General features: G+C 51.9%; 1 long non-coding RNA gene across 2 annotated transcripts; it reads left to right on the top strand.

The window, feature by feature from the left end:
- The first annotated feature begins 354 nt into the window (after window positions 1–354).
- LOC116148953 (uncharacterized) lies at window positions 355–8,865 on the top strand. Of its 2 annotated transcripts, none has more exons than XR_010376948.1 (3): window positions 355–564; window positions 695–822; window positions 8,607–8,865. It is a non-coding gene; the product is annotated as an uncharacterized LOC116148953 (long non-coding RNA). The 2 variants fall into 2 exon arrangements; XR_004132591.2 differs by lacking the exon at window positions 8,607–8,865 and adding an exon at window positions 4,286–6,244.
- Window positions 8,866–18,361: the final 9,496 nt, after the last annotated feature.

The following is an 18,361-nucleotide window of genomic DNA, read 5'->3' as shown; positions in this document are numbered from 1 at the left end:
GGCCGGGGAGCGTCCTCCCTCATGGAGCTGAGCTTCAGGTCCCAAGTATCCTATGAATTCATCCCCGGCAGCCCTCAGATGCAATTTATGGAAACTCTGGGGACTGGACCAGCCTGGACTGGGAGCCCAGCAAACCTGCTACCAAGGCAAGCTGAATGGAAGGGTGTAGACGTACGTGGTATTCCCTCGCCCACTGTAGGCGCCATGGTGCGAACCAGGGCCTGGCCCTAGTGACCGCTCTGGCCTCCTTCCTCTGTCCTGCTGGGCTGTCCGGTCCATCGATCACTCTGTCACGCACTTGTGCCTGGCAGTTGTTTTCTAGGGCATGACTTAGAAAGTGGGACAGGGATCAGGATTGACCGGTGAAGACCAAGAGCACTTCCCCACGGGGCTGGAAAGGTCATTGGCAGTTTATTTATTCATTCACCCATTTAGTCATTCATTCAAGATCATGGCTCTGATCAAGCGCTGGTGACCTGGAGGCTGGAAGATACAGGAGGCCCGGTGTCTGCCGTGGCGGCACTCTCGTTCTTCACAAGCCCAGCATGGGCTGTGCCTTTCGAGGTAAGCATGGCATGGGCGAAGAAGGAGGAGGCGTCCTACCAACCAGGGTGACGCAGGGAGAGGGCGGAGGCGGGCAGCGAGGCTGGTGTCATGAATGCTCACGCTGATCTTCACCGATGTCCTTCCTCAGGACCGTGAAGCGCAAGCATCGTCTTCCTTAACCCTCCCCACGACCCTGAGAAGAAGCTCTTGTTCTCGTCCCCCATCACCCAGACAAGGCTTCGAGGCTGAAAGAGGTTAGGTAACTTCCCCTAACAGGTAAGCCACACAGAGGAGATCTGAACCCACACATGAGGCTGCCCACTGCCTTGTGGAAAGGGCAGGTGTGGCCCAGACAGGAATACAAAAGCCCAGAGGGGGAGAGCTGCCCATTAGAAGGGCAATGAGTTTGGCAGAGCAGGGCAAGGAAGGCGAATGGTTGTGAGCTAAGAGGGCTCAGGCCACAAACCCTTTATGAACTCACTTTGCAGAAGTGGAGACTGGGCTCAGAGAGGTTAAGAGAGTTGCCAAAGACACACGGCCCCAGTGGCAGAGCAAGAATTTAGACCCACACTCTCAGCATGAGGACCTGTGGCTTTTTCCCCTACTAGGGTGGCCTGAATGACCTTGGTCTTGAGTGGAGCCAAGGTCAGCTGGGTAGTAGGGCGGGAGCGGGTATAGGGGGAGGGGAGGGAGCAAGTATCTCTTTTTTTCCGTTTCTAGGTAAATAAAAAACTGGGTAACAAAAGTGCTGCCTAAGCGTAAGCCCATGTGTGCTCAAGGCCACGTACAAATGTGTTGGCTGGGCTGACTGGTCCAACTCCTCTGAGATGGGGCCAAAGCAGGCAAATATTTAACCAAGGAGGGGAATGTATGTCCCGTGGTTGCCAGATCCTGCAGGACTCAGCTCCAGTGCTGACCCCAGGCACTCCTGAAAAGTGCTTTGTGAGGTCCCTGCCTGGGGCTGCCTTCCCTCCTCCCTCTCACCTGCCCTGGAGGGTGCTACCCGGCAGCTCCCAGCCAATAGGGTGCAGGCTCTAGCCTTTTCTGGGGCCTCAGAGCTGGTCAGCTAAGGCAAAGTCATCTCCTATAGTCAGGTCAGAAACCCTGATATGTACAGATGGGGAAACTGAGGCCCAGAGCAGGCAACCCCTTGCCTAGTGTCACACCAGCAGAAGAGGGATGCAAACTGCATCTCCCGACACCCATTCATGGGCCTCACTCTTCCTGCCTTCACCTGCTCAGGTTGTTATAACAACAAGTGTTGATTCCGCACACTTCTGCAATTGGGAAGTCCGAGATCAAGGCAGGTTAGGTTCCTGGCGAGAGCCCTCTTCCTGGTTTGCAGATTTCCACCTTCTCACAGGTGTCCTCACAAGGTGGAAAGAGAGTTTCCTGTCTCTTCCACTTTGTATAAGGGCACTAATCCCATCATGAGGGCTCCACCCTCAAGACCTGATCTAACCCGGATGACTTTCCAAAGGCCTCACCTCCACATATCACCACATTGGGGTTAGGACTTCAACGTGAATTCTGAGGGGATGTGTTCACTCCAAAGCACTCCCCAAGATTTGGAGGACACCTCAGGCCCCTTGGCTTCTTCATTCTTCTGCAAATTCTCCAGCCCACCTCTCTTACTATCTAAAACGTTCTGCTTTCTCCCTGGACTCCAGTTCCCTCCTCAGGGGATGCAAAACCTCTTCATTCATCTGCGCAGCTCTGGAGCTGGCCCAGGGCCTGGTACAGGGTGGGTGCTGAGTGAATAGCTGTTAAATTCATTTAACTTTTTCCTTTAATGCATCCTACATTCTGCTTCCAGATTAATCTTTCTGTGGCTATGCGGGGGGAAGTGCACAGAGTACTGCAGCCTGTACAAAGGCCCTGGGGCACAAGTATTCACAATCAGTGAATTTGAAGGAACTTGGAGGCCAGTGTCTGGAGATGAGAGCAAAGGGGAGAGTCATAGGGCAGTGTGCCAGTGTGCCAGGGCCTCCAAGAATAAGGCATCAGAGACTCGGTGGTTTAAACAACTGAAGTCTTACAGACCAGAGGCTCAAAGTCTGAGATCAATGTGTCAGTGTGGTTGATTCCTTCTAAAGCAGCTCTCCATGCTTGTAGATCATCATTTTCTCCCTGCTGTGCCTCCATAAAGTCTTGTGTGTGTGTGTGTGTGTGTGTGTGTGTGTGTGTGTGTGTTTGTGTGTTTGTGTGTGTGCTGTGTGTCTGTGTCCTAAACTCTTCTTCTTATAAGGACAACTGTCATATTGGACTAGGGACCCCCTTAATGATCTCATTTTACCTTAAAGACCATGTCTCCAAATATAGTCACATTCTGAGGTTCTGGGAGTCAGAATTTCAAAGTACGGGTTTGGGGGAAGGGAACACATTTAGCCAATAACAGGCAGGGTCTTGGAAGGCCTTGTAGGGCCAGAAAGGGAGGATGGACTTTATTCTAAATTGGTGTGAAGCCAGCAGAAGGTTGGGAATAAAATGGTACATGGCTGACGGAGGAGGGGCAATGGCTGGATTTGAGGGATGTTTTGAAGACAGAAATGATGACAGTACCCGCTGACAGGTGACCAGGTGTGGGATGTGAGAGACAGAAGTTATGAAGAACATCTGGGTTTTTGTCACCAGTCATTGGGTGGGTAGGTGCACTTACACACCAGGTCCCACATACTTTACAAAACCCACCTCCTCCATGAAGCCTTCCTTGATTTCCAGCAACAGTTTATCTGCCCTCACCTTGCTGGTTATTTTCATCCACCATGCGCTTCTGCTCTGAGGCAAGGACTCTGGCTTTTTTATGCCATCCCAACTTCAGCACTTGGTCAAATGCCTCGCACGTATTAGATGGTCAATGAATATTCCCTAAATAAATGAAGGGACATCTCTTTGACTTCTACAGCATTTGAAAATGCAAATACTTAGGAATGAGGGTCTGGGTCCTTATTTAAGCGCTCTCCGTCACTCACACTTTAATCAGAATTAGTTTTGCACTGATCTCCTAGCTCCTAGCTGGGATGAGTCACTTTGAGTGATGAGGGTTTTGACTGAGTCAGGGTGTTAAAATAAAAACGTATGTTGCCCGGCAGGGTACCTAGCACTCAAAATGTGAACACCTACTCTGTGCCAATCACTCCACCGCGAGATCTGTGTACCACACACTTAGCTTTCCTGTGACGTGGGCTCTGTTACGCCCATTCAGCATTCAAGGACAGTGAGCTTCGGAGTGAGTAAATAAAAAATAACCACATAGCAAACAAGTAGCAGAAACAGAATTCGTCACGGGTTCCCTGGGGCCCAAACCCATGAGACTGATGGGGCTCAGTCTTTGTGGGGAGGTCCCTGCACATGGGAGAATGGGGATGGGCGGAGAGCCCAGAATGAGGAGCCCCAGGGAGGTAAGAAGGAAGAGGGGAAGCTAGGGCCTCCTCGCCAAGTCTGACCTACTTCTCCGTTTTGCTGAGAGCAGCGCTCGACACCGGCACCGTCTGGCCTGGACGGGCCTTCCCCAGGCTGGCTCTGAGCGAGGCTATAGTAGGTCAGGCCCGTGCGGGGCCAAGTCCACCCATCGACCTGCCCTGATAAAGCTGGAGCAGATGTGGGGAGCGGGGTGGGGGAGGGGTGGGAAATGATCTCTGGGGTCCCAGGCTGTCTCTGCAGCAGACCTCGAGGCAAGGCCATGCCCACAGGGCAGTGGTGCCCCAAGGGTCTCTATTTGCTCTTTCTCTCCACTTAGTGTTAGAAAACGCTTCTGCCCTGGGATCCTGGCTCCCCTGGGGTGGCCTGCCTGAGTGGAGCAGCTCAGGAAGAATAAAAGACACTGCACGTGCCTGTCGTTGCGAGGCCAAGGTGTAGCCATCGGAGGAAACTCACAGCAGCCAGGAAAGGCGAGGAGGGAAGTGAACACATCACCCAGGAGCCCGTGGGCCGGAGACCGCCACTGCTGACAAGCGCACACCTTTCCCCGTGTACCTTTTCTTGATGCAGCAAGGGAAAGCGGAAGTCATTCACTCATTCATTCATTCTGCTGGGCACCAGGGACTGTTCTAGACTCAGGGAATGTGTAGTATCAAGTCTCTTCTCTGGGACAAATTTGAATTCAACTCAGCCTCCCGGTGGCCAGGTGACTCTGGGAGGTGACTTCGTGTCTCTGGACCTGTGGTAAAGTCTGTAAAGTCAGAATCAGGAGGCCCAACTCACTGCATCGCCAGCAGCGTGGGAGGTGATGCCTGGCCCGTGCCTCGTGGATGTGCACCCAGGGTCACAATGGCGACCCTCCCCAGGCTGGGCCTCGGTCTTGGTGCCCACAGTGGAGCTGGTCTGGCCCCAGCAGGCAGCCTGCCTCTGTGCCTTTGGGTTCCGGAGTCTCTGTTAGATTTTGAATCCTGGGCTGCCCCTTGGACAATGTCTACCCTTGTCCCTCATTTTATGTCTTTGGGTCACAAGAGCCAGTCCACACCTGTTCACTTTCCACGGCAGGACCCCATGAAGTCAGAGATTTGAATCCTGGCCTTGGATCCTAGAGACGGTGACCCTGGCTTTCTCATCACCCTCTCTGAGTCTTCCTCTCCTCAGACCTAAAATAAGGAGAATGATAATGACCTCGCGGGCCACTGTGAAGAGTGAGTGAAATAAAGCCTGCAAAACAGTTAAATTAGCACGTGGGAGACACCTGAGAAAGGCTGGAGATTTTATTATCTTAATTCCACTTGGGAGCAAAACGAAAGCTATCAAAGCTCTGCCTGGGAGGCCTCTTACAAGTGTTAGGCTAGGGAGCATGCGTTTAGTGGGTCTCTCGGCTTTACGTTATCATCACCTCCAGTCAGAGCAGCGATGGCTGTGTCTGGGCTGTGATTAGTACCATTTTCAAGGTCGCTGGTCCCGTCTCCATCCTGAAGACATGCTTCCTGTGACCAGCATCCCAGCATCTCCCTCTCGCCCTGGCTACCATAGGCCACACCAGAGGCCGGCACCGAAGTCCCCTCCCAGGGCCCCTCCCCAAAGTTGGAGGAGTCTGTGGTCCCTCCCAAGGGCCCTCAGAACTACCCCCTCCTGATAAGTGGTCACTTCCCGTCGCCCAGGACAGACCTGGTGAGGGGTGGGGTCGGGCACAGCCTCTGCTGGGCCCACAGGCCTCTGCCTACGGAGATATGGTTGGGGCTCCCCGACATCAAGTTCAAGGCGGTGAATAAGATCAAACCGCAGAGGACAAACATTATTCCCAGATTAATTCCTTAAATCCTCCCGTTTCCGTCAAGGAGCAGGTCTCAGTTCGGTGTCAGCATTACCACTTCTCTGACAAGGAAAAAGCAGCCTCTGTGCTCAGAACCTTCCCGGGCAGCTGTGTTCAGCTTGAATTTAATACCTCGTTTGCTTTTGATTGTGTTTATTTTTTACTGATGATTTCAGTTTATGACCTGCAAAATGGCTTCTCAACTAAGAACGCTGATGCAACGTTGTCCTTTAATTTTTATGTTTCAGTTTATATAAGGGAGTCCATTAAATTTTTTTTTAATGTGAAGAAATAAATCTTACAAAATGTGCTTGGATTATGGCAAAAACCATAAATGTAAGATGCCAAAGACTACCATTTGGGAAACATTATTCAGACACAAACAGGAATCCAGGCGGGGAGTTATGAGGACACCAGGCAACTAGGATGCGAAGGAGCTGGGACCACCTGGGGAGTCACATTTCTTAGGCACCTACTTTCTCTGTTACTCTTTGCCACCAGCTTGCAAGATGCATTTTCCCTGTTGTGGTTGTGAAAACTAGGTTTCAGAGAGGTTAAGTGACTTTCCCAAAGTCACACAGCTATTTGAAGTAGAGACAGGCCTGGGTCGGTGCCCTTTCCACCTGGCCTGAAGCCTCCCCCATCAAGCTCCCTCTCCCCTCCCCTGCACATTTGGGGAGCTGAGTTTGCAAGCTCTGAGCTGTTCTTTCTGAACAAGTCTCTGTCCTCAGTCCTTGACCAAGCCCTGATTACTGTGTCTCAACGTGAAGGGGAGGATTCCTCCTGGTGCTGACCAGTCATGAAGCACTGATCCACCTCCTAGAACCGCGTGGGACTCGGGTTTCTCTGGCCAGGGCCGTGCCTGGCCCACCCAGAATTCTCGCAACCAAGGAGCACCTGCTCGCACCCCGGGGCCTTATTTACAGTATGTGACTGAGCATGCCTACAACCTCGTGTGTTTCCACATTTTAAACCTGAGTGCAGAGGCCCAGAGTGGCTCTGTCACTTATCCACTCATCCAGCAGGGAAGGGGAAGAGCTGGCATTCCAGCTTGGTCCGCCTGTCCTTGACTTCCAATTTCAGAGAAGCTCCCATCTCCCTTGACCCTAGTGTCTCTGTAAAAGCCAGAGTCCCTTACCTCCTGGGGCTGGAAACCTCGGCTACTTGATGCACGAGCACTGGTCACCCGCTGTCACCACAGATTCCTGGGAAGAGATGGGACTGGGGGATGGAGCGGAAGCAGGAGCACCTGGTTCCTCTCCAGAAAGACCCTGCCCCTGGGAGTACAGACCCTTGGCCTCAAGGGCAGAATTGAGGGAAGAGTCTGCACTCGGAGATCGGACGCCTCTATCCTGGCTCTCTCACTCGTTCTTAATGACCATTGGCAAGCTGTAGCCCCTCAGTTTACACATCTGTAAAATGGGGAGGAGCTTTGGTAATTGTGAACTCAGGGGCTTTACGTGGCCCACAAACATCTGTTTGTTCCTTCCTGTCTTTGTGTTCCATCTCCCACAGCAATTTAAAAAATCAAAATATGTCATAAAAATCCAGCTGTCTGGATTTTTGCTAGAAAAGTGTGATGCTGGCATCACCAGGCTCATCTCCCGCAGGGCAGAAGGTGGCTGGAGTAGGGTTTTGGCCGCCCCTGGGTATGGGATGCTGGATCTCAGGCCTCCCCACCCCCGCTACCCCTTGGGGTCCCCAGGCCAAGTGCCCGCTGTCCTCAGTAGCTCGCTTGTCCCTATTACAAGAGAGGGATATTCCTCAGGATCTGTGTCTTTCTAAAGTGAGAGGGAAAAAGCTAAACAGAGAGTCCGCCTAGGATGGGGACATTTTCCCTTTCTCTCTTTTACAATTTTTTTACATTATTTTGTTTGAGGGGGGTGTGTGTGTGGGTGTGTGTGTGTGCACGCGTACACGCACGCGTGCACGTGTGTCTGGAAAAGACAGCTCTTCCTGTTTAATATGCAAAGTGGGCCCCTGGTTTCCGTGGTCAGCCGTCTGGCCCTGGAGGCCCTGGAGAAGGCTGGGCTGGAGGGGGGAGGCAGAGGTCCCCTCCAGGGGGACAAGCTCTGCAGCGGCTGGCGGACCACATGGCCGCCCAGAGGGTCAGCCGCCTGGAGGCTGAGTCCAGAACACACTGTTTTGTTGTGTAATTAACACACAGTGTTCATTTTTCGGGCCTGACTTGGGTCTGAGAGCCAAGAGCATTCCTAAGGGGTCAGGAGGGAGCGTGTTTACTGTCAGGCTGTAGAAGGACCTTCCTCCGCTAAGCCCTTGGGTGATGCTGTCCAGATCCAGGACTCAGCAAATTCTCCTCAGGCACCTTCTTTGTGCAGGCCCTAAACCAGGCCTGGAGAGCAGGGCCATCCATTAGATGCAATCCCTGTCTTAGACAGCTCCCGGGGCTGTGGGGAGGCTGATCTGCAAAGGGACAAGCCCGGGGGCTAGAACAGTGGTGGGCACAGGGAACTGGGGGTGAGGGGCAGGGAGGCCCGGCAGCCTAGTGGGGTGAATCCAGGGACGGCGGCAGAAGGAAGCACTGACCTCTCCGGCAGGGCCGTGGGCAAGTGTCTTCTTTTGGAATCAATTATTTCTTTTCCCAACTGCAAGTGTAATTCGTTCTTTTTTCCAAAAATGTCAAGTGATACAAAACATGTAAGTTCAACCGTAAACCATCAGAGACAACTGATGAACAACGTTGGCTGTGTACGTTTCTCTAGCATTTTCTTCCAGGCTTCAGCATAACTGAAACCCCTGAGGGCTCACTTCTCTTCAGGCCTGAAAGTGTCACATGGTTTCACCTATTTAATCCCCTCAACAGCTCCATGGCACGCAGACTACATGCCCATTTCTACACGGGGAAACTGAGGCACAGCGAGCGTTCACACAGGAAGGATGCGGCAGAACCAGGACACCCGGCTCTGAGTCTGCGCCCTTAACCCTGAGACACAGGAAGTCGAGTGACTCCCCCATCCTCTCCCACACTCACCCAGCTGGTTCGGGAGCCGAGGTTGCCACCCAAGCAGGCTTGGACTTAACCCCACTCTCTGCTGCCTTCGACACGATGATTAAACACATACACCTCCATTAAAATATTATTTGCCCAAACCGTCTCAAGGTATGCTCAACATCCCACACGTGGGGTAGAGCTTCTGCCACTTTCACTGTTATTAACGTGCGTATCTGCCGCCTTCATTTAGAAATCTGTTGGGTACTCCAAACTCGAACCTACCGTAATTGATTTGACCCATCTCTTCTTTATGGTTTTTTGGGTGGGTTTCCAATTTTCTGCTCTTACACGCAGTGCTCCCAAGTAGACCTTGGCCAAGGATGATGAACATTTCAGCTGGACTAGCTCCTAGAAGAGGGGCTGCCAGGTCAACAGTGTGGACACACAGCCCAGATGGGCCTGCCAAGCCGCCCGCTGGAAAGACGGCTCCAGGGCTCACTTCCGTCTACTGGAGGAGGAAAGTCTGAGCTGGGTAGTGTTTAAATACCTTTTCCCAGCCTCCATGCACTTTGTGTTTTGATCTGTGTGCTTAGATGGCTTTGGGAAGGTCATTAAAAAATCAATCATGCAAATAACAAAAGCCACAATGTGGTCAGCAGCTGTGGTTCCCAGGAGGACAGGTTGGTTTGGCGGTCCTCGTGTGTAAGGTACATGAAGGTGCCCCTTCCTCCGGGCAGTCCCGGGCCAGCAGACACAGCCCAGAGAGCAGAACTGGAGCTGGACTTCAGCCTCCACGTGCACCTCCATGCAGGGCACAGCCTGACCAAGCTCACACATCGTTCTGGCTAGGGCAGTGAGCTGGATCCAGGCTGTCCGGATTTAAATCCCACCTCTTACTTCCTGTGACCCATGTGCCCTTGGACAAGTCACTTAAACTCTATGTGTCAATTTCCTGGTGAGAAATAGAGGCCAATTATAACAGCACTGCCTCCCGGACTGGGCGGCAGCAGTGAGAATTAAGCCGAGCTAGCCAAAGCCCGTAGAGGCGGACGGGCAGACTCAGTGGTGGGTGCTGGGCTGTTAATCAGCCCACTGGCAGGTTATTAAGGAGGTCGACCCCTCTCATTCCTCCTGGAGGTTTGTTTCTCTCCAGCACAGCCTTCCTCAGCCTTCAGGGCAGCGTGTTGTAATGGAAAGAGGCTGGGTTTGAGGACCAGAGAGAAAGGAGCTGACATCCTGACCCCCCCTCGCCATCCGTGTGATCTCACGCCGCTCCCTTTTCTGACCTGACCTTTATATTTCAGAGCTTTGTGGATATACCTGAGACATAACACTGCATCCGGCCCACGGGGCCCAGGGCCTGCTGCTTCCTCTGTCAATTCAAGGACACCAGGACAGTAGAGGGTGGGAGATAGGGGTTGGGAACCAGGAGGGAAGAAGGGTACATGGAAGAATTGAGACAGGGATGCGTATTTTGGGCTCCCAGGGCAGCTTTGCCAAAGCCATCAGTGGTGACCAAGTCCTGCCTTGCCTGCCTCCCCAGAGCACACCATGGAGCTATCCCGCTCCCGGAAGGCTCCAACACGCCAGGGCCTAGCGCACCCACTCCTCCAAGCCCGTTAATTCTCCAAGACCCAACCTCGCGCCGCCGCCTCCTCCTGGAAGCTTGGCCTTTTTCTCCAAACTGGGATTGTCCCCTCTGGCTCTTCACTTGTACCTTTTTACAGGGGCTTTGATTGCACCTGGATCTCAGCCACCTGTGAGCTGCCTCTTTTCTCCCTGGGAGATGGAAACTTCCCAAGGGCAGAGGCTGGTGCAATGCAGGTGAGGGGTGAGGGCGTTAGGGTCACCAGGTTACCATTGGGCGGTTCCTCAGGTAAGGCACTAAGTCTCTTTGCCTTGGCATGAGTTGGGGAGCACTGGTCACCCTTTGGGAGCACCTCCTCCATCCACCCTGCTCTATCCCTAGTGGGCTGTGTGTATTCTGTGGGTCCTTAAAGAAATGGGTCTTTCTTCCTCTTCTGCTTTTGTAGGGAAGGAAACAGTGGAGACTCAGAGGCAGCAGGAAATTTGCCCCACGACGAGCAGATTGTTGGGGGCAGATCTGGAATCTGAACTCAAGTTTGCAAGTGCGTGCTCTGCTTGACATGCCCCCAAGTGTCACCTCCCTCACAGCCCTGCGGAGAGTCAAAAGAGACATTGGACTATGTCTCCTATAAAACATGGCCCACGGATTTCAAATAAGGACTTTGACCTGACAGCAGATCTCAGATATTTATTGCCTTGAGCCACCATGATGTGGGTTTTTGAGTCTGAGAGGAGCAAATGACAGCAACCCCTCACCACCAACTCCAACCCAGAGGAGAAACAGCAGTGGCCCGAGCTCAGGAGGTGTGTGTTCACCTCCCAGCGCTGCCCTGACTCTGCTGCTCTCTCCTGAGCCTTGGGAACCATCCTTTCCTCCCTGTTCTCCTGTGAGGATTTGGAAGCAGCCTGTGTGAACACCCCGGTCCCATCACACCCTGTGCAGAAAGCAGTCTTGGAAACTCACTGAGTTTGCCCCAGGGCAAGCATGGGGCAGAGGTTGACATGAACTACGTCCCCGAATCTTTACAGCCACCCAGAGGTAGATCCCACGATTGTCCACACAGATGAGGAAACAGAAGTATAGAACAGTGAAAGAGGCCCCGGGTTCCAGCTCAGGTGAGCTGGCGGCACTTTTAAACACCAGTCCGGGCCCCGTATGTCCACGTGCTCTGCACGATGCTCGCGCAGGGGGTGCTTACGCGAGGACGCAGGCATGTGGACTCGGGGGCAGACATCAGCGGGGTCCCTGCTCTTTCTCCACGCTGCCTGCCCCGGCTGTTTGCAGCGTTCCTGGAGTTTCTAGCTTATTTCTGCAGGCGGGCAGCGGCCTGCCCACTCACACTTCACTGCTTTTATGATTTCCACTCATAAACTGAGTTGAAATCTAACCAGATAAGGCCTGACCCAGTAAACAGCCTGTGGAATGACAAATGTTTTTGCTTGTCCCTGCAGCGGCCACACATGGTGCCTCCCGTTGGCTGAGACTGCCTGAGATGTGGTGCCCCCCAAAAAGGCAGCACCCCACCTTTTTTGCAAATGGGGCAAATATGGGCAGAAGAGTCCATTCCTGCAAAACATTTGTTTCTCACCCCATTGGGTCCTTCCTCTAAGGGGACTGGCACAGGCGAAGAGCATTCCAGTCACAGGTCCCTGGGCCAATAGTAAATCCCTGGCTGTGTGACCAGGAGCAAGTTATTAAACATCTCTGAGCATTGCTGAGACAATTGCACATATTGACCTGGGTGATGAGCCATAATTAGATAGAGAAAGCAAAAACAGAGCAGGCAGTTGGCTACTGTTGGATTTATGTTAATTTTTTTCCTTGCCTTACCGTTAGAAGGAGATAAATTTATCAGTGCTTTTTTCAGAAATGGGTTTTGGTCTGGAGAGACATGTGTTTGTAAGATGTCACTCCTGGGAATGTGATAAAAATTGCTCTGCCACATTGCTTGCTTGCTTGTGAGTCTGTGTCTATGTGCTTCCTAGATGGCTACCTTTTTGCATTGTTCAAGCGGACAGCATTTTCTGTGCACCACTGAAAACCCATCCTGGAACTAGGAGCTGGGGAGATACAGAAGCCCTGGTCCAGTCTGCAAGAGTTCACATTCCAGTCGGGGAGGCAGGCAGCTTCAGCCAGAATGGGCCCAGGGACAAATGTGCCCTGAAAGCATCCCCAGGGAATTATCAGTTCAGACTGAGGTTTGGAGATGGGGTCTGGAGATGCATTCTCAAAGGGCTGGCATTTTCAGTGCCTTCCAAATATGAGCAAGACTGCTGTAGGCAGAGGTGAGAAGAAAGGTATCCAGGATTAGGAAACAGTCACTCTAGAATGCTAGCTGGCATCAGAATCACCTGGACAGTGTGGGAAAACACAAATCTCACAACTTAGATGTCCTTCCTTGGGTGAGTGGATGGATAAACTATGGTCCATGCAGACAGCGGAATTCTATTCAGCCCTAAAAAGAAACGAGCTATTTAAGCCGTGAAAAGACATGGAGCGAAGTTGAATGCGCATTACTAAGTGCAAAAAGTCAAACTGAAAAGCTTACATGCTGTGTGATTCGAACTATGTGACATTCTGGAAAAGGAAAACTATGGAGACAGTAAAAAATTCAGGTGTTGCCAGGAGCTAAGGAGGAGAGGGGATGAGCAGATGAAGCAGAGGATTTTTAGAGCTGTGGAAGCTACTCTGTATGATTGTATATTGATGGATACAAGTCATTGTACATTTGTCAAAAAGAACGTACAAACCAAGAGTGAACCTATTGTAAACTATGGGCTTTGGGTGACTATGAATCAATGCTGGTTCATCATTTGTAACAAACGTCCCACTCTGGTGGGGGATGTTAATAATGGTTGGGGGTGCTATGCATGTATAGCGGGAGGGGTCTGTGAGAAATCTGTGTACTTTCCACTGAATTTTGCTGTGAACATAAAAGTACCATAAACCATAAACTCTATTAAGACACACACAGATCACTGCACTCCTCCCTCAGGATTTCTGGAGTGCAGCTCACAAAGTTGCATTTCTACCAAGTTCCCAGGTGATGCTGGAGCTGCTGGTCCACATGGGGAAGAAGAGGCTGTAGAGGAAGGAGGCAGGAGGCTGGACGGAGCCAGATCACAGAACAGCTCGAGCACCTGGCCGTGGGCCGAGCAATGCTCACTGCCGCAAGGACTGGCTGGGGTCATCCACGTGTTCATTTACTCCCCTTTTGACCTAGTATTTGCCGAGCTATGACTGTGACGGACTCCAGGTACACAGCAGTGGTCTGATCTCTGCCCTGCTGGGGCTTACAGTCCTGAGGTGGATGGATGCTATCACACACGACATCATATTGCCAGCCCCTCTGGGCGCCAGGGTGCAGTCGACAGGACTCTGCAGGTGGGATTTGCTGCCAAAATCATGGCTGTTTAAAGAAAGACCTGGTCTTGGCCAGCGCACCCCACAGTGTCTGAGGGACGGACTCTTGGCAATGGAAGGCTGTGCAGTCTGTTTGTTGGACTATAGTCAGTTGCTCCATCAGAGACCAGACATAAGCATGACAAGAACAAAAGAGAATTTTATTTCTCTCTCCTGTGACAGTCCAGGCTCGGGCGGCCCATGACTGCAATGGCTGCTCCATGTGAGGTGCTGCTGGACTCGGCTCTTCCCCTTCACTGCTCAGGCCTCCCTGGGTATTGCTTCAATCCACAGGGTTAGAGATGATTCACCAACTGGCTTCTGATTGCACAACCCCTGAGCCACTCACATAGGATGTGGGGAGAACGGTGTTCCCTGGGGTTGTGCAACGTGGCCCTGCCGCGCTCCACCGCCTCCATGTGGGGGCAAAGCAGGAGTGGGGGAGGGGAGGAGATGGCCCTTCCTTTCCCTTTAGCACTCGCCCTGGAAGTTGCACATCTCACTTCTGTTCACAAACCACACACCGTAACTCGGTCACGTGGCTGCGCCTGGCTGCAATGGACATCGAGGTGGGATTTAATTACACCGTCTATTCTCTTTCATCTCACTCTCCTAGAATAGTTTCTGCATAGTGATTCTGGATGAAAGTTCAGATTCCCAGGCCCCACCCTGACTTACTCAACCAGAATTCCCAGGGGAGGACCCTAGACAGCTGGGTTTTTAACAAGCTCCTGGATGCTGCATATAATCTGGGCTCTCCAAGTCCTAGTTTTGAGATCAAGCTTGGCCTTCCCGGCAGGCCTGGGAGATAATTACCGCTCGAGAATCCCAGGACACTGAGAATAGGAATTCTCTCGAAGAAGGCTGGGTGGCTACAACGTCTGGGCATCTTAAAACCTTCCTTATCTTTGTATCTGTATATGTGCAGTGCAGACATGTCACACACACATGCGATAGCTCACCACCAGTTCCACAAACGAAAGGGAGAGAAGACACCACTTGAATGTCATGGGTGATTTTGTTCTGTGCTGCCCTCAGTGAATGTGTGCCACAGAGGGGTCATGAGATGAGAAGGGAGAGCTGTCCCTTCAGCCCTCAAGTGCTCACGTGGTGTGAGGCTCCACACGACGCTGGTGGCATCCCGGGCTTGGCCGTGGGCTCCGTGATAAAACACAGCATGAGCAGGTTTGGTTCTGTGTTGCACATAACTGTGCAAATTCACCAAGCACTCCTTCCAAAAATATTTATTGAGCTATGAGATGAGAAAATTATAGGGAAAATAAATGAAGCAGGGGGACTGGTGTGTCAGGGGGAGGGTGTGTTTCAGTTCTAGGTTGCTGCACAATAGACCCTCAAATGTCTTAATTTACGAAGATGTTGGTTTGGTATTTCTCACCGTGCTGCAGTCCAGGCTCAGCTCAGCTGGCTGGTTCTTCTGCTCCATATGGAGCCTCCTGGGACAACTCTGACCAAGACAGCGTCTCCTCTCACATATCCGGTACCTCATCTGAGATGGCTTGAAGAGTTGGGGCTGACCGAGCATCTCTCCCTCGTCAAGTGGTCCCTCTCGGGCTAGCGAGGACTTCCTCACAGCACAATGGCTCAGGAGTGTGACTCCTTCTGTGGCAGCTGGCTTTCAAGAGGGAGGAAAGGAAAGTCTTAAAGGCTAGGCCTGGATGGACACAGTCTTATTCTACTGGTGGAAGGCGTCCAAAGCCGGCCTAGATTAAAAGGAGAGAAACCGCTCCCTCGACCTGAGGGGTGGCAAATGCCTGACGGCCCAGGAGCGCTTGCAGGCAGCTGGTTTTGGAGACCAGGGGATGATACTGTATACAGAGGAGGCTTCACTGATAGAAGTACAAGTAGGTTGAGACCAGAAGGAAGTGAAGCAGAGAGCAATGTGGACACACAGGGAAAAATAATTCTAGGTAAAGCAAATGGCAGGTGCAAAGGCCCCAAGTCAGAAACATGGTGGATTCAAGGACCAGCAGGGAGGCCAGTGTGGCTGGAGCAGGGCGCATGAGGGCGAGGGGAGGGGGAGATGAGGTTGAAGAGGGGCTACGTGTTGGTAATGGGCATGGGTGATATCAGCTCACTTGGGGTCTTGGGGGGGCACTCGGCTTTAACGCGAGTAGCTGTGGTGTAGGGAACCCAGCTGTCCGGGTTTGCCCAGCTTCCACACCAGGCAGAGACAGGGTCCTAAGGTCCTCTTTCTCAGAATGATCCCTCAGCTCCAAGCCCCTCTACCCACACCTGACCACCCAGCGGAGAGCTGCTCTCTGCTTCCTTCCCCCACAGTGCCCCGCGCCCACCTCTGACACTCTGCCCCTCCCCTCTCCCACCCAAAACAAAACAAAAAGAACTTTCTCCTTCCACCTGGACCTACTTTCCAGAGCCAGGCCAGGTTCCTGATTTACTTATCTTGGCCATCAGTACCCTGCTTACAATAACATATTCATGCTGGACTCCACTGAGGCAAGATCTGATCACTAGGGTGATCGACAGATACCCCAGTATTTCAGAGGGGAAGACTGAGGCCCAGAGAGGGACTTTCCTTAAGTCCTTGAATCCCACCACCAAGCCCAGAACTTGGGTTCCCGACCGAGTTCCCCGTTACTAAAGGTAATCAAGGATCAGCAGTGGATAGCTTGTCAGGGAACGATCAAAATTCCCTGGCCCCATTTCCCCACCCACAGGGTCTAATGTTCAAATTCTGTAGCCACTACTCCTCACTTACACACTGCCAATCTGTCTTTAAACATTTAATGAGTGCCCCCAGTCTAGGCCTAGGTCCAGGTCTGAATCCCAGCTCTGTCTCTAACTGTGCAACCCGGGGCACCCAGCATGTCTCTGTGCCTCGGTGTCCTCATCTATCAAGTGGGGATGATAATTTCTACTTGCAGAGTTATGGGAAGCACCGGCATCATGCAAGCACTCCACAAATGGTAGCAGCACTATTTATAGCAGCCAAGACACGGAAGCAACCTAAATGGCCATCAACAGATGACAGGATAAAGAAGATGTGGTATGTTTATACAATGGAATACTACTGAGCTATAAAAAAGAATAAAATAATGCCATTTGCAGCAATATGGATGGAACAAGAGGTTGTCACGCTAAGTGAAGTAAGTCAGAAAGAGAAAAAAACATATGATATGATATCACTTATATGTGAATCCAAAAAAAGAAAAAGGACACAAATGAACTTACTTATAAAACAGTAACAGACTCACATAGAAAAGAAATCTATGGTTACCAAAGGGGAAAGGGGGCGTGGGGAGGGATAAATTAAGAGTTTGGTATTTGCAGATACTACCTGCTATATATAAAACAAATAAGCAACTAGGTCTTACTGTACAGCACAGGGAACTACATTCAATATCTTGTAACAGCCTATAGTGAAAAAGAATATGAAAAGGAATATATATATATATTTAACTGAATCACTGTGCTGCACACCAGAAATTAACACAACATTGTAAACTGACTAAACGTCAATAGAAAAAAAAAATTTTTGTTTTAATAGTAGCTATCATCATTCCCTCAGACACAAAGAGGTCTGAGGGCTCTGGAAAGCCCTGAGGACCCCAGAGTGTGTCTACCGGTGCCCCCCGGCCCTGGAGACCCTGGCCCTGGGACTTCTCCTGTATGGGAGACAGCAAGTCCCAGTGGAAAAGCAGAGCCCCCGAGAGCAGTGGGGCTCCCGTTAGCAGCAGACCTGCAGGGGTACGTGTCCTCCCCTCCCCTGACTCCAGCAGCCGCCCTGAGCACAGCTAATATTCTCTCTAGTTCTCCAAACACTCAGAGAGGTAAAACAGCATGTCCAGGACCCCCAGAAAGCACAGAGCAGTGAAGACTGTGAGTCCAAGTGTCCCTTGCCCACAAGCTTGGGGTTCCGGCGGTCTCTAGACCACATCAGTCCACACCTGCTGCTCTTTGAGCCTGGATAGCCCCTCCCACCTCCCAGGCTCTTCAAGTTCCAGCATTTTCTGCAAACCCCAGTTCACAAGGCCCCTCCTCCTGGGAGCTACTCGTGGGCTCTGGGCAAAGTTTTTGGTTTCTCCTGGGCTCCCACAGTCCTTTGCACACGGCTCTATTCCAGCCCTTATCTCAGCCACCTTAATTACCTGTTTCTGTCTCTTTTCAGTAAACTGGAGCCGCCCAAGGACCCACCCGGCCCTTGACTGAGAAGTAGATCTGTTATCTCCAGGACCCTTATCGCTCTCTGCCCTGGATTATAGTCATTTAGGTTCCTGCCTCCTCTCCCTCTGCTGGCTGGCTGAGCTCTGAAATGCTTTCAAAACCATTTCACTGTTGGTTGGCCAGCATTTGCAACAACTAGATTGAGGCCCCCGACAGTTTTAAAATCACAGGTTGGAAGCACAGGTAGGAGGGAAGGGGCAGGAGCCTGCAGTGACTCTGGGAAAGGTAGGGGGAGAGAGAAGGGGAGAGAGAGAAAGAGCTTGAAATGTTAGAAGTGTTTAAAATCCCCAGTGAAAGCAGGGTCCGCCCCGGTTGACATGCGCCCCCTAGGGCAGCACGTTTCTCCAGCTCAGCCCTGGACCTGGGCCTGGTTTCCAGATGCCCGTGTGGGTGCTGTAGGTCTGCCGTGCAGAGGCTGGATCCTGGTGGAGAC

The sequence above is a fragment of the Camelus dromedarius genome, chromosome 20 (genome assembly GCF_036321535.1).
Source record: "Camelus dromedarius isolate mCamDro1 chromosome 20, mCamDro1.pat, whole genome shotgun sequence".
Taxonomy (NCBI): Eukaryota; Metazoa; Chordata; class Mammalia; order Artiodactyla; family Camelidae; genus Camelus; species Camelus dromedarius.
Note: the sequence above shows the minus strand (reverse complement) of the source record. Positions and strands in the feature narration are given on the sequence as shown.